Source organism: Poecilia reticulata, linkage group LG4, assembly GCF_000633615.1.
Source record: "Poecilia reticulata strain Guanapo linkage group LG4, Guppy_female_1.0+MT, whole genome shotgun sequence".
NCBI lineage: Eukaryota > Metazoa > Chordata > Actinopteri > Cyprinodontiformes > Poeciliidae > Poecilia > Poecilia reticulata.
The window spans coordinates 18,523,775-18,540,335 of NC_024334.1; positions in this window are offsets into that span (position 1 = coordinate 18,523,775).

Consider the following 16,561-nt stretch of genomic DNA (forward strand, 5'->3'; position numbering starts at 1 on the left):
TTGCAAAGGTGTGGCTCCCGTCACATCTGGTGTAAAACCAACAAAGCATTTCAGAAAATGAACATTATCTGTCCAGTCAAACACATAATATATAGACCGACATAGACAACATGCCGTCATTGATGGAACCAGAGATTATTCGCTCTACCAGAACATTTGGAAGGAGTGTTAAGATCAAGAACAAGGAAGTCCAACCCTAAATTGCTCTAAAACACAGAACCATAAAGATTGTGGAGTGGTCTGGTCAAAATTTGGATTGAAATACAGTTGAAACACAGTGAAATGATCTTGAACAAGTTATTTGTGTTTCCAAAAACAAACCAATATGGCTGGAAAAATAAGCTAGAGAGATAAAAAAAATAAAAAATAAATACACAGAAAAAAAGAGAATTCAGTTTCAAATATAAAAAATTCAGTTAATGTAATCGCTTTAAATTTGTCAAACCTGATTTAACATGACAACTTAATAAACGTAATACATTTACTCATAAACTTAATTTGACTACTTGACTCCATTTTTTTAAAGTTGGATCACCCGTTTCCTTTTTTAGTGTACAATTTGCATTTACTCTTGTCATTTTTGTCTGATCTTAAAATTAGCTTGATCTGAAACATTTAAGAAATCTGCAACATACAGCTTTCAAACATACTGAATTTAAAATTCCACATCTGAAAAGAAAATGTATCGATTCCTTAACACTAAAGCACATCTTTAAACGTTTTCCTGAACAGCTTTCAGGCCAAGTTAAGACACTCTGTGCCTCACAACGGCTCCCATTTTACACATTGAAGCATCTCACCAAACACAATGCTGTGGGAGTCTTGGCAGAAACGCAACAATTATTAGAAGTGGAGCCAAAGCATAATGTTATATTACCCTGGAGGATGGCATATTATCATGTCAAATAACATGGAGAGAAATATATGAAGAGGGGAAAGAAAGGAATGAAGATATGAAACTGTAAATGGGAACACACACACACCTCAGGGCTTAACATATAAATACATCAGGAAGAGTGGTGGAGAACTGCTAATGAGGCTGCATGTGTGATCTTTACCCTTTTTTCTGCTGAAAATGTTTGATAAATGATCTGTGTTTCTCTGTGAATTAACATTGCCTATAAAAACACAGGAAGTGTGTGTTAGTGCAGGAAGAAAGAGCAGACATATGTTACAGTACGCAGAGTTTTGCAAGACTCTTCATTCTGGTTAAACTCCGCTTTTGCTTCTTGTCGCCTTATAATCACAAACCTATTACTGACCATGTAAACGTGTTTTCATTTAACTTAGATGTCGTGAATTAGCGTATTAGAAGCTTAAAGAGCGATTCGTCGGCGTCTGGGATTTTCTAATTTTCTTTATAGCAACTTTATTAAAACTTCTGGTACGGCCGCAAAAAAACTTTTTGCCAAAAACTTTTTTTGCAGCCGTACCAAAATGCGTTTTTTACATGACACAAGTCCCACGATCAACAGCCAGATGTTACTACTGGCAAAAACGACAAAGAGGACGACAGGAAGTGGTAGGAGGATGAAAGTTTGTTGCGCAGCTGGCTCCACAGGAGCTCTCGCAGCATTCATAAAAAGTTGTGTCTCATTTGAACTTGTTGAATCCGTAACTCTTCTGTAAAATCACCAACGTCTCCTCTGATGGCTGATTGATGATGAGCGCTAGCTGTTTACATGATTTTTAATGACCTGAACAAGCTTGTTAAAATTGTGTTTTCTCAATATAGACAAAGCTTTGCACACATTGGTAGAGGAGACAGAGCTACTGTGACAGTTCTAACAAATATATAATAAACATATTTCTTATTAAAGTTGCAGACTGCAGCTTTAAGAGACATTTGGGGATGTTTTTCATATGTAATTTTTTATCTTTTACTTCGTTTTGGGTTCACAATCAGGCCACTGACCAGCTGGAGCTCTCCTCACACTTTTCCTGACACCTCCAACACCCCTGCAGAGCCGCGGGCGGAGGTGGTTTAATATACGGCGCTGCAAGAAGTTCATAAATCTCCTGCAAGCTGGCTGATCCTCCAGCTTCGAGGCCACGGAGGAAGAAGAGGCCACTTTAGATGCACTGTGAAAAAAAAAAAACGTGCTCACGCATGTCATGCATCGAAAAACATCATTACTTCTTGGAGAGGAAAAATTGAAAAGATGCACGAAGACAGGTAAAAACACATGGCGTGAAAGTTATCATCCAGTCTAGTCTAAAGGCTTCCTACGTACAGCTGTAGTTTTTATTACATTAAATGGATACCTACTGGTGACCACAAGGTAAAAGTCTGTAACTTTAGCTAGCCTTCCAGTTCCTTGGCCTGGACCGGAGCGCCAACATGCTAATGAAAATGACACACACTAAGCCGGGTCTGAAACCCAAGGCTTATACAAACACACACAAATCACCTCCCCGCTGGTGAACAACGCCGCCTAGCCAGCGTCTCAACAACCTGATCCACCCTCCTCCCCCGGCTCCCTCGTCACTGCAGGTAAATACACCTGTATATTTAGAACGTCATCTGAACATTAAGTAAATATTGCCACAAAGTCGCTGACATGAAGTCGTGGGGCGGTTGGGGGCGCGGGGTTCGCAGTCTGCCACCCCCCCACTGAAGTTTGGATTCAGGCACAAAGAGCTCTCTGTGTAGCGTGCAGAAACATTAACACGAGCGGCTCACGCTTCGACGTTTCCGACCCAAACAGCAGAAACACACAACGTGTCAGGAAGCTGCGGATATGAATGTTAGGAATAATGAAATTTGAAAGTGTTCATTCCTCCACCCACCGTCCTAAACAATGTCTCGTTGCCTCTCTGGGTTTTTTATTTTTATTTTTGGAAATCAAGGAGTGGAGGTCAGGATTGTGGAGATTAACATGCTACTTCTCCCCCCCACCCCAAACACAATCAGAGTGTGTGTTTACATTAGAGCCCATGTGGAAGTGATTTCCCCACCCAGCCTCTCTCCACCGTACACACACTTGGATGACAGCGTTAGGGTCCGAGCAGCCAGGTGTCGCCACAGTCAGAACCTGAGTTGCTACTGGCCATATAATTGCGCAAGTCGGAATTACGAAAACATATTTGCTTACTGGAGAAACGCAAAAATAAATAAATAAATAAAACATTTACGTGCTAGGATGAGGTGATTATTTGGCTGTATCAAAATGTGTGTATTTCGCGAGACTGCAGAGGAAGCCATTTTGTCACACCACAGTCATGTGATCAACAACTGGACATTGCTACTGGCGTAAAAGACAAAGAAGATGACAGGAAGTGGTAGCAGAACGATAGTGGTGTGTTTTTTAATGGCATTCCACGTGAACAAACTTATTCAAGTGTGATTTTAATCCTGTTTCTTATTTAGTAGGAACGTCATGATTGGGAGATTGTGTTTTTTTCGACATTAGTGGAATATCAACAAAGTTTTTCAAACATTTGTGATGAAAATGTAGCTGTCGTCAACAGGCCCTCTGATTCCGAACATGGACATGATTATTCATCTGTAAAAAAGAAAAAAGATTAATATGAAATTGAAGAACATGCATTCTGTCCTTCCCAATTATGCACAACCCTGTTTTAACATTAAAAAATATACATTTTTTGTGCTTAGAGGGGAAGTATGATGCCATATACAAGTACATACTGCCACTTTATAGCACAATCAAGAAACTTTGTTAACTTCAGTCATTCTAAAAATGCTGTATATATTAAATATGACTTCAAAGGAATTTGACTTCATAATTTAACAGTTTGAAATTGGGCCTCTGTCTCTTTAAGAAGCTCCTGCTCTTTCTGAAACTCCGTCTTCAGGACGTCATCACAACATGGCTCCTCAATTAACCCTTTAACAAGGTTTTTACCAGCATTACTCTGAGAAGTAGCTGCTATTATGAGGTCAGCAGATGCTCAGTTCCACCAGGTGTTTGCTAATTGCTGCTGGCTAGTCTGAAGGAGCTGAGTGGGGAAGAGGTCATCGGAGGAGGGGAGTCCTGTGAGACCAGAAGCATGGAAGTTTAGGAACTGCAGCTCAGAGGAGGAGCTTTGCCTTAAAGGCGGAGCTAGGTCCACCCAGGTGTTTTGCACAGCTGAATGGTTGCCATGGGAGATTAAGGAATTTCTCAGTCTTGCTTGAAAGAATCAGATCAACACTCCAGACACATTTTTGAGTAGGAAATAACAATGGAACATAATATAAAGCTCAAGAAAGTCGATTGTGTACATAATCCTGCCCCGCTAACATTACGCAGTTTCTGGTATCTTTGACGAGATATTACCTTTAAAACTCCAGCCCACGTTTCTAGCTCTGGCCAACAGACTCTTTGCATTTACCCAGAGAGGCTTGAACTGCTTAAAATTCTTTAAATGTGATGCAATATTCCCGAAGGCAAGCAAACCAAAGACGTCAGTGAGACAGCCCTTTCAGCCTAAAGTGGTTTTCTAGTGATTCCTTTAACTCCATTCACTGAGATGACTTAAAGTTGATCTGCTCTCCATCAGAAAGCAGGTGCTCTCTGATCCGGTAGTGGGCCTACAGTGCCGCTGTCCGTCTCCAGGCGTCTCCGGCGTTCATCTGGATCATCCGGTCCAAACTCGCACGTTCGTCTCCACGCAGTTCCTCTAAGGGCAGAGTGTATCCTCAGGTCGTCTCCAAATCGTTCGCAGAGTCATCTGATCAGGGGAATGACACGCCGGCCGTCTGAGAAATGTTATGACAGCCTCTTTAGTGCTGAGCAGATGTTCTATATTATACTCTGAGCGGCATTAATCTCCTGTAGGAGCGGGGAGGAAGGGTAAGGGGGGAAAGGTGTGAACAGCGACTTCCACTAAAACACTGGATTTATTATGATGGCTCAGGCTATTTATTTTCCAAAAGCCGCTCATATCCAGAGCGACGAGATTTATCGCCCCCGCAGACGTGCACCTGTTCCAGTGATCCGGGGGCTTCTGACGACGCGTTGCACTACGCTGACACACTCAAGCGTACACCGGTGGTATGAGAGTGTTTCTGCGTGAACCTTAAGGACTTCAGGATCCTCTTAGGGGATTTTTCAAAGCTCATCCAGAAGGGGGCAGTGTTTCAAAAGTCATCAAAATATGCAATATATCACCCGATTTTCAGTGTTTCAGGCTCTCGGTTCTGATATAGGAAATTGTTACACAAATCAGTGTTTGTGTAGCGGCAAACAGATGTGTTGACAAATAAAGAGGAGCAATTGAACATTTCTCTTTTACTGTCACCCAATCGTCAACAGCCAACACGGAGAGAGGCCTGCAAGATGTCCGACGTCTTTGGAGAAGAGTTTTTCTTCCGACTTTCTGTTTAATGAGACTGGCAGCTGGACAAACACCGGAGAAGCCTGACTTCATCAGAGTAAGCAGCTCCTGTGTTCATATGGCAAACACTTGCTGCTTTTTATTCCTGTTTTTCTGGCGCCGGCCGCTCTGTTCTCGCACCACTGTTGTGAGATCATATTTGGACGAGGGAGTAACGATCCTCCTGCCGCTGCGAGTCGAGGGTTTAATTGGGAGGTTTTGCTTTTTTGCGTCAGCTGAAAATCATCAACGCTTTTTTTTTTTTTTTTTTTTTTTGCCGTGTTTTATTGTTTTTTTGGGGTTTTTTTGAGTGGGGTTTCAGATTTCTTGTTTGTGGAGCTCAGAGTGTTTCCAGCAAATGGAAACATAAGAAAGCGATTCCTCAGTCTAAAAAGCAGCCACCATCTGGGGCAGGTGCTGCTCCTCTCTGCGGAGGAGGACGCGACCACAGCAGCCGCCGCTAGATGGTAGTAGTGAGCAACTCTGGAGGTGGACAGAAGTCGTTTTAATTCATTTGCTACTCATGTGATTGACTTACAGCGGCTTGTAAAAGTAACCACACCCGTTGAACCTTTTCACATTTTTATTGTATTACAAAAACTAACATCTGTATTAGTTATTGTTTTTATTATTATTATTATTATTATTATTATTATTATTATTATTATTATTATTATTATTATTATTATTATTATTAATATTTGTGATCGAATAGCACAAAGTAGTGCATAACAGTGCATAACAGGAAGGAAAAATGTGAAAATGTAACCTTTTTTTAATATTGTTAAATGAAACCTAGAGAATTTTGGCAACTTTATGAGAGATGCAGCAATTCAAGTGAAATATAAGACAAATAATAATAAGACAAAACTAACTTATAAGTATCTTTTCAGAATAATATAGGAGCTTGTTTTAAGTCCACAGCTTCATATCGATGGGAAACGTCTTGAGGGAAATGATCTGCTAATGGAGCAAGTATACTTTATCAAAAACCAATATTAAGGAATTATTGAGTTAAATCAATAAGAACATTTTCTTGTAAGTTAGTTTTGTTATATTTCGAGTGTACTGAGACATTTGAGCTAGAAAGTAAACCAAAATTACTTGGTAAGATTTTGTATTTTTGCAGCGTAACGAACAGCTTTATTGCATGCATTAAAAAAGATAAAATGTATTGCACATTACCCTAAACCCACCACCCTCATTTTAAAACATGGCAGTAGACATGGCAAAATGATTTATAGCTGCGACTACAGGGAAAGGTCGAAGACTGAACATTTTTTAAAAGCCTTTCTAAACTTTTCCTTCCATTTTACTGCTGCAAGGTGGTCTGGCTTATTTTTTTTATCGAGGCAGTGAATTATCCTCTGTTATAGTTGCCAAAACTTCTTCATATTTAGGTCTGTTTATGGCATTCGGTGTGTCATCTTTTCTCCAATGGGTACATCCTCCAAAAACAATAACCAAAGACGTAGCGCTGTGATGTCATGGAGTGGAGGAGGGTGAAATAATGGAAGCTGTCGTCAATGTGACTTCACATAAATCGTGGCGAAACATGATGTAATGTTAAAGTCAAAGTTTTATTAATGTTGCACTTGGTGACACGAATTCATGTTGAATCACTGTTTACCGCAAATAACGTCGAGACGTGTGTTAACCGTTGCCTTCCCATGCTGCTGCTAGTCACTGTGTGGGGAAGCAGACATTGAGGTCATCTGGGGTCACGACAAGGACACTAAAGACACCGCTTTACGTGACTGCAACCAGGAAAGATATATATGATGTAGGCAGGTACGAAGCTCTTGGGAACGTAACAGAGTTTATCCGAGATCAAAATAGATATGTGTCATTTTATTTTAATTTTCACTGCACATATAATGGATTTCACTGTGAGTGTATTGGAGCTGCACAATACCAGGAAGAATCTGAATAATATGACGTGATAAATAAAGATGTAACTAACAAACATGATGTTTTGGTGAATTGCAGACATAGATGGTGGTCTCTGGGAAAAAAATGTAATAAAAAAATTCCATGTGAACAAAGTTTTAAAAGCTGTAACCGTAGCAGGGGGGGGAGTGCCACACAAGGTTGTGATTGACAGCGTTAAGACCCGCCTCCTGGCTCTGATTGGTTGTTTCTAGTTAGCGCTGGCAGAAGAGCTCAGCTTCTTTCAGATGATGAGTCTCACATCACACTGTCACGACACGGTGGCAGGTTCAACAAGTGTGTCAATTGTTTGGATCACAGAATTATGACTCAGCAGATAAGCACTGTCTTCATAGAGAAATATGAACCTTAACATTTTCAGGTGAAATATTAACGTCTGAGCTTTTGTATGTTGATGCCTCAGTTTCTCGCTGCTTGATGTTCGTATTTGTCCAGTTGACGTCAAACAGCAGCAACTCCTACTGATCCAGGTCCTGATTACGATTAAATGTCCTGCTTTATGACGATATCATGATTAATCAAAGTAACAGCAATAGTTTACGTGGTTTTGATGTGGAACAAAAAACATTGAGATGAAAGATTTTAGAGGCTCCTGCAACGTTTTTTTTATTTATTTTTCAAATACAAACAACTAAAGAAGCCAGAGGAAAGTGAAGAAAACTAAATCTGAAGAATATTTATTTTTTCATCCATGTTCTGATCGTTGTATGGTGTGTGTGAATGCGACTCTGTGTACACAGGGCTGCAACAATGGCAGCGGGATTGTTTCCAGAAGGCCACGGTGAAACACAGATCATTTCAGCGCGTCGTAAACTAATAAAGGAAAACAAACAACGGCTCACGAACATAATCAAACCCGACGACAAGGCTTGGCTTGTTTTAAGAAAAAAAAAAAAAGAACGTTTTTTTTTTACCTCTGTGGCAGGGCTAAAAGTCACATTTGAAAGGTCTTTGAGTAGTTCATGGAAGCGATTATGATGCCGGCCTGTGGCCCGGTGAAGACCCCACCAGAAACATGAGGTCAGAGGTCACGCAGACCATTAGCAGTCTCATTATGGGGGAGTGGGAAGGGATTGGTTGCCTGGCATTTACAGCTGGGATAAAGAAAGACGCACAATTAGAGCTGTCAAAGCCGTCGGAAACACTCAGCGACTGTGTCTGTCTGCTCTACACACACACATACACACGCACACACACACACACGCTCACACACACCAATAAAGTTTAAATCTGCAGGGAAGGAGCTTTATGAGGCAGCTGAACACACCACAGTCTTAGATTCACCATAATCCAGCTGATCTCTGCAATGCTTGCGGAGCATTAGTGAGCTCGATTTCACTGATAACCCACTTTCTGGAGGCTTAGATGTGCAGCAAAAAGTGTTGGAAAGTGATCTCAGGGAACAAAAAGCTCCATGAAACGGACGGTTTAAGGAGTTCAGGGCCGAGTTGCGTTCATTAAACCAAACGATGGTCTAATGTTATAACACGATCTTCAGTTGATCTCCTGGTAATTTCACAGAAACGAGCGGTGCGTTTGGTCACGCTCTTGGAGCTCGCTGGAAGAGTCCGACTCCCAACGACCCTTCCTCTCAGGGCGCACTTTTGATTGTGTGGTCATCGTCTCTTTGCTCCGAGTGTCACAGTCAATAAAGCCACATTAGAGAAGACGTTAGGTGAGGGGTGAGGGGGCCGACACAAGGGGTTAGGACCTTGGCGTGGAGGGAATATAAAGTGCCTAACCCCCCTCCCAGAGTGGCATTCTGCTGCTATCGGAGCTCTGCTGAGCCCCGGCTGTCACTGTGGCCCTTTGTGAGCGCCCATGACTCATTCTTAACTCGGGGACCAGCCTTAAAAGAGTCCCAAGGATTTAAAAAGTTGTGGGGGCGGAGGAAAAACCCCTCCTGGATCAGCTTCAGCTGATGTGTGTGTGTGTGTGTATTTGCATGTGTGTGAAGCCATTTTGAATTAGAAAAGCCTAAGCTCTGGCAAATTTCACCACGTCCTTCATCGGATATCACTTACCTCGTCCAAGGCCCTTTCATTGTCAGGTAGACTTCCCTAGCGTGTTCAGGACCCACACAAAGCCTCTTGGCGGAGGGAGAGCGAACCTGGAAGAGAAGTGACGTGGCTCACACGCAGCACTAAAAGGGTCTTTACACGCGTGACCGCCGCTCTTATTTTACGCAACTCGCTGCTTTCGAGCCGCCCGTCAGCGATAGTCACAACATGTCACCAGAGCCAGGCGATGGCCGCGGCGATAACCTCCGAGCCTCTGGCCGCCCTCAGAGAGAGCCGTCACTCTCTGCATCTGGAGACCACCGGGCTTGTCCCGCTGACCTCTGTGTGACCCCGCTCCACCTCACTGTCACTGACCCCCCCGCTCAACACAAATCCACCCATCAGCCCACTCGCTTTGAAGAAAAAGAAGCATTTCCCAGTAAGAGCCTTTATGTATATAAATAAATAAAAAAAATGAGATCAGCTTTCAGCCAGAATCCAGCTTGGTGTTCCTGGTGTGGCACCTTCTGTGGAATAAATAAAATTTTTATTCATTCTGGTTAAATGTCCTGTTTTGCCTACAGACTCGACTGTCAAAACAGCGACGCAACGTTTATTGCTCAAACATGACATCTTTTGCTATGCTATGAATTTTTTTGGCAGACGAATCTGGGTAATAACCTAAGTGCATGCACCCGCAGCCAGCTATGAAGTCACCTTCGTCTGGGCATCTGTAAATTAGCTTATAAAATAAAATTTAAAAAATGCTAACAGATTAAAAACATTGCATAATGCAATGCCACTCCAAACTATGACACTTAACCTTAGAGGGGCAGGATTTTGTGTTTTCCTGGCACATAGTGACATTTTATAGCAGAATCAAGTAACTATGTTACCTTAAAATGTGACTTAAGAAATCTGACTTTGCAATTTAACATCTTGAAATTGGGCCTCTGTCTCTTTAAGAACCTCCTAATTCTGTCCAGTTTTTTAATTACGTCCCCAAATTTTGTTCCTTCTTCGTTTCATTTTAGTCATCACTTTGAATCACATTATTGCTAAAATGTGCTATGTAAACCAGTCAAAGTCAAATAGCGCCCATTAGCAGGTAAAAGGGGATAAAATACACAATTATGTTATTTAACCAACTTGTTTGGAGTTTGGACGGAAAACCTGACCAAAACATATAATCACCTTTTTGGCTCGCTGCCAACGTGACAATCACTGACATTTGAGCTTTTGTGTTGTTTATGCGCACCCAGAAGAAGCCACAGCATTTCACTTCGGCAGTAATAATTCAACGTCTCTGCTGTCTGATCAAAATTCATCTTGATTTATATTTTCCTCCATACTTTACATGCGAATCCAGCTCAGTTTCGCCAAGTTTGGACATTGAGCGAAGCGATCCTTAATCTTTCCTCGCATTCAATCTGAAGGTTGTTTGTAAATTCAAAGGAACAAAATAAAAACCTGGAACAGCTAAACACAGGCCAGAGTATAGAAGTTTATTGCTGCCCCTCCCTGCTTTGTGACCAAGAACAAGCCTCCACTGGACACATAACTCAGAAGTGGTTCTGGACATACTGTTCACTCCATATAAATCCTGTTCATTTTATGAGCCCCTGGTTTCTAAAAGCTGTCCCGCTCTCCCACACTGAAACATGTGCGCTCACACACACACACTTGAAACCAGAAAACTCTTTGCGGGGTCACTGGCTGATATAAAGCATGTCGTGTGGCAGCCTACCTTAACTGTTACCACTAGGAATAAGACTTATCTGAATAATTAATGCTAACATGTTCTGATGATGTTAACCCAGAAAAACAAGCCCTCCGTTTTTTTTGGTCTCGTTGATGACAGCAGTGTTGGTGGGCAGGCTTATGCTGTAGGGTTAGCGTTCCAAACAGGCCACACACACACACAAACACACCCACCCACAAAAATACAAGTCGAAGGAAATCATCCTTCACCAAAAACCTCACTCTTCCTACATCTCTAGGGTTATGATTACTCCAAAAATATCACTTGAGTAATCAAGCCATAACCCAAAGCCCAACCACCTGGAATACAAACTATATTATTTGTTAAAACTTAACCCCCCTTGATCCCCCCACAATTTTCCAAATCTTCCTCTAAGTCACAGAAACAAACAGACAACAGTGATGCTCAGAAAGCAGACTGGACAAAGAACCGCCCAACAAATCATCTTTCCTCAAAATCCTGATTCCCTGACATGTTTGGCTTAATATCACAACAGCCATAAAAAGCAGAGAAAAGTCTAACTTTTAGCTCACAGACATAAGGACACCAAGCTGCCGCCCTGCACAGACACAAACAAATATTCTGCTTGGTTTCTACCTAAACAGTGGGCCGGCACCCGCTGGAACACGACCAGCGAATTCCTAACCGGGGACGCGCCGATCCACGTTTTTTTATTCTGTCCGATACAATACCGATATCTGAGGTTTGGCTGATGCAGAGGAGCAGAGCTGGACTGACTCAAGGTGTTTCTTTTTTAAACAGAAATGAACCGAGTTACAACTCTGCACCAGTACAGCACATTTAAATGTACCAATAGCTTCACAAGCTGGGTCAAATGTGTAAACAAAAACAACACAACATTAAGAGTCAATGTAAAGTAAATGAAAAAGAAACTGATAGATGAATTTTCATTTCTTTGGTCAAACATGTAAAAAATAAACTGCAACAAACCTTCTTTCAAATGGTTCATGACGTTGCTCAGAGCACCAAGCATAGAATTAGACTGAATAGATCCACCCTTATGGGTCGACAAGGGTGGATCGTTGTCACTGATACCAGATGTATAATTTTTTTTTTTTCAGTATCTAGACTGATATAGATATTAACATCGGATCGGCACATTTCCATAACACCAGCCTCTCCCTAAATTTAGATCATACCACATTTTTAGACAACATTAGGTTTTCATAAGGTCCACTGGTCTTCAGAAGGTTGCTGAATATACTAGTACAGTAACACAAACCAGTCCACATGGACACATTGGTTTTATTGCCATTATAACCCAAAGGTAAAGCTGCACCTTTTCTGTTTCCAACAACAAATGCAGGGTCTCATCTCACCTGATCATAACAGTGGCTGTTTACAAGAAGAAATGTCTAAACAAAGTAACAAAAACCCAACATTTCCTCTCTTCTTTTCCCTCAAAGTCGCTCATCATAAGGAAATTTGCAACTGTCTGTCCAGTAGAGGTGCAGTGACTTCTTCAAAAACTGAAATGCTAACATATTTCTCGCCAGTCTGCCTCGTCAAACCCTCTTTGGTTGCCGTTTTAGTTTAGCTAGCCAGGCAGACTGAAGGATCCACAAGACAAAATGTCTTCCGATTTACTTGTTGTGAAATCACAACTGGATAAAGTTTACCTGAACGACAAGTCAGGTTCTGCGTACGCCGCAGTAGCTGTTAGCTTACAGAGCAGAGTGTTGCTATAGATGCTAATGAGCTGAAAGTGAGACTATTTGCTCTGTTTTCATTTTAATTGTGTTGTTGGCTTCAGTTATATGGCTCCAGATGTTTTACTCGAAATGTTTTATACCATTTTGTAAAATGTAAAATCCTCCACTAAGAGGATTTTGCTAACTTTGCGAAGAATATTCCATTGCACGTAGTGTGCTGGTTGTCTGATTTTATTCTTTTGAATTGTGTCTTTTCCCTCTGAGGGAAAACCAAAGACGACCGTCTGGTGACCAGCACAATACAAGAGCCCAGAACTTCTCCACAAGCGGACTGACCAAGTCTGGATCAACTTTATAAAGAATTGATTGCATTGTTTTATCCACCTTAAATTTTTTTTTTTTTTTTTGCATTACTCACAATTCCAGCCTGACTTCCAAAGAAAAGGAACAGAAAAAACATCCAGCAGGCATCTAGAATGAGAACAAGTTCACCAGGAGGACAGAGAATGTGTGAATCGTGACAGATGACACTTTCCAGCCGAAAGTGACAAAGCTAAGAGCCTTAAAGAACCCGGAACAGAACCGAAATCAAGCCGAGGTATTTATCAGAAAACCTACATATCCATTCACTAGTTTCTTCTTCTTCTTTTTTTTTTTTTTTTTTTTTTTTAGAATATTTTGTTAATTTATTATTATACAACCCCAATTCCAATGAAGTTGGGACCTTGTGTAAAACATAAACGGAATACTTTTCAAGCTGCACTGAATTGAATACGCTACAAAGGTCAAATATTTAATGTTCAAACGAATAAACTTTACTGTGGTTTTGCAGTTATTCACTCATTTGGCATTATTTAGTATTCACTGGGAATAGTTCACTAAAAAACTGAATGAAACATTAAGATGGGTTCAAGTTTAGTTGAGATCTAAGAAAAAAAGTAGAAAATACAGAATTTGTGTGTCAGTGTGATTTTCTTCCTTGCAGATTCCCACATTATGTAAAGAACAGATAATGAAGCTTTTGTCTTCAGATTGAAGAAATTTCCCCCCAACATGTAAAGTGGAAATCAAAGGGTCGTCTACTTTTCTTATAAAAACGTAGAAAATATTTTTTAAATAAATCGTTTGACAGGTCAGAACAAACCGAGTTTTCTGGGGATTGTAGTTGCTTCACTGTTTTTGACAGAAGACAGTCTGATTAAAAAAAAGAAAAAAGAAAAGGTTTTCTGAAGGTCAAATAAGTAAATCTACTCCAGCAAACCCAGAAATTAAATTAAGCTTATGCAGTTTTTCTTGTCTTCACGTGGACACCTAAAGCAGCACTCCTGGTCTTTCCATTGTGGTTAACCTTCAACGAATGAACTGGTCTGATTTGTGAAAATGCTCTGGAAAGTTATGGCCACGCTATGTGTTTATTGGTAGAGGCCAATTCTCAGTTTCAGCCTTTTGTCTTGTGTGGCCCTCAATTTAGAGCCCACCTGCCAGAATAATTTACAACCCAGTGATGGGAAACACTGCCCAGGCTATTGAAGGCTAACTTTCTGGCCCCGGCGCTGCTACAGTATTTCACGATTATCGGGGCCATCCCCTGACGGTGTCATAAAACACCTCATATTACCGCACTTCCACGTCTGTCTCTGCTCGGGCCTTTTTAACGCCCTCTCTGCGGTTCGGTCACAGCTTAGGTCATATTTTCTTGCAAAAGCCCAAAAACTGGCAAACGTCGAGGATCATTAAAAAAGGAGGAGTTGGTTAAATAGAAAAAGAAAAAAAAAGGCTCTCCTTTTGTCGTTATTTGTTGTCGTTTTAAGAGTCGACCCTCGTGGAGGTTTTTTCCTGACAGTCAGAGGTCGCAAAGGGTCAGCCCACAAAAGACTTCCTCTCAGAAGAGTCGTACTGGAAGGCCTTGCACTCAGCTGCACAATACCGGTGTTGACTTTAGCTGTTTGTGGGGGGAATTAGCCGGCAAATGGTCGCCGCTCAAGGTCTCTCAATCATCCTGTGAAAGCAGAGCTCTGGCTATACCTCATAAAGCTGCCCACATAGCAACGCCAGCGGAGGCTGCCTTTCCCACATGCCCAAAGCAGATACAGGAGGACACAGCAGCCAATTTCAATTCAAGTTTGTTTTTTTTTTCCCCCATCAAGGACAACAGATTAAGCAACGGTATGTGTTGTAGGTTTTCTAGCCACCTGCAAAGTCCTTGGTTGGACCTTTTTTAACCCGTCGAGGCTGAACGTTGTCGACGCAGCTGAATTTGCAGTACTGTAATTCGGCCACACGTTGCGTTTTGTGAAAAATTCCAACGGTAAATAGTCGGTAAATTGCGAAAATAACTTGCTAGATGTCGAAAGTTCCTGCTGTTATGAACAAATGGGCAAATATATTTACTCACAGGACATTTAAAGAACTGCGTACAATTAAGGTAAGCAAAAACTATCCAGACGGAGATTTTAAACTTAAGTTTTAGAAGGTTAAGGGACAGCAAAATTAAAAAGCTACATTCACTGTAAAGTTTTAAAGAAAGGTCTAAAACTCTCATGGCTTTTTTTTTTTCTTCATTTGATTAATAACAGCCAGCATTGTTCACAAGATTAAAAAGTGTTTTATCTTTTTCAATGCAACTCCAGTCTTAAAGTTCTGACCTTATTATGCTGATTGCTTCAGGATGTGACCCCCTGAATCACGTTAATATGATTTGGCTCAGAGATGAAAATCAAATAAAATAATTAAAAAAAAGACATAAAGTGAAGAGCTGAATTAAGACATAAAAACTTGAGATGAATTGCCTCACACAGCAGAGGGAATTTAAACTGGGAGTTCTGCACTAGAGGTGTGGTTCTGTTGATGTTCCTGTTTTCTTTTTGTCACACTTTCATGTTTCAGATCATCAATAAATGCTAAAAACACACACAGATAAAAGCTGAATCCAAACAATGGTGGAATTTATTAAGGAAAAATGATGTTGTTCCAATTCACCTCATCAAGAACTAGTTCTAAATGCAGTTCAGTTAGCTTAAAATGAATTGTTTCATAATCATAGTTTACCACCCACACATTTTGAAGTTTACATGTCCAGCTTGAACTAATTCCCATTTATCTGAATTAATGATTTTGTGTTTATAGATAAACATTACAACACATTACACAACACGACTCTACCAGTGAGGCTTAAAAGAGCCCACCAACAACAATGAAACCCCCGCAGGCCTCACTTGTACCAGTAAGGTCAGAGGTCATGATTCAACAGTAAGGAAGACAATGGGCCAAAATGGCGTCGGTGTTCTGAGTGGAAACCCGGAAAGAACAAAAAGACAGACATTTGACACACAAACTGTTTGACTTATTGTATTGTTTATCATGTATCGTGATGAATTTTTGTGGGAATTTTTGATTTATTGTTGTCATGATAAATTCTAATTAATGATGTCTAAGCTGTCTGTGATGTCGGTTTTACTATTTTCTCCACTGTTTGTTCATCCTGAGCAATAATGAACATCAGTACACTTGAAAGTATCATTAAATGCAAGTTTAATAATAAAAACTACACTTCTTTGTGTGACTGACTTCCTAAAGAAGTGTATTAGAAATGAACATGTTTTTCTAAAACAGTATTTGCGCTTGTGGGGCAACAATCGCTGTGCCACCAAGTCACAGTCATACAATCACCTAAAAAAAGAAGCAATAAATAGTTCTCGTCACTTTTGTCATTATCACAATAATACAACAAAAATATTGTGATAACACTTTTTAAGTCCATTTCGCCCAACCCTACCAATAATTTTTAGACTGTTGAGACAAAGTTAGGTTTTAACACCCGATGTACTGAAAGGCATTTTCAGCACATCTGGAGTAAA